The sequence below is a fragment of the Mastomys coucha genome, unplaced genomic scaffold, assembly GCF_008632895.1.
Source record: "Mastomys coucha isolate ucsf_1 unplaced genomic scaffold, UCSF_Mcou_1 pScaffold7, whole genome shotgun sequence".
NCBI lineage: Eukaryota > Metazoa > Chordata > Mammalia > Rodentia > Muridae > Mastomys > Mastomys coucha.
Genome location: NW_022196913.1, coordinates 26,323,814 through 26,324,197, shown reverse-complemented (window position 1 = coordinate 26,324,197; position 384 = coordinate 26,323,814).

The window sequence follows — 384 nt, the reverse complement described above, 5'->3', positions numbered from 1 at the left end:
ATGTGTGCACTACATCCATGGAGTTACTCTCCCTGTGGGCAACCTTGTACCTGTGACCAACAGCTCACCTTCCCCCCACCTCCCAGTCCAAGAGAAGCACAATTCTGCTCTCTACCTCTGTGAGCTCAGTGGGTCAGAAGTGTGACTGCAGTCTTTTTCCTTCAGAAGAAAATCCTAGGAAACATTTGTGAAAGCATGATTTATCTACAAAAGGTGTCTCTGAATCTTTCTACCTGCCCTGCCTGTCACCTCAGTAGGGTCCAGGCTGTCACCATCAGTCCCAGAACCACCCCTTGGGGAAAGTTGAAACCACAGACTGCATGACAACTCCTTGCCTGTTCACTCTTCTTTTGGACATTTAACTTTATAATAAGCTCCAAATCT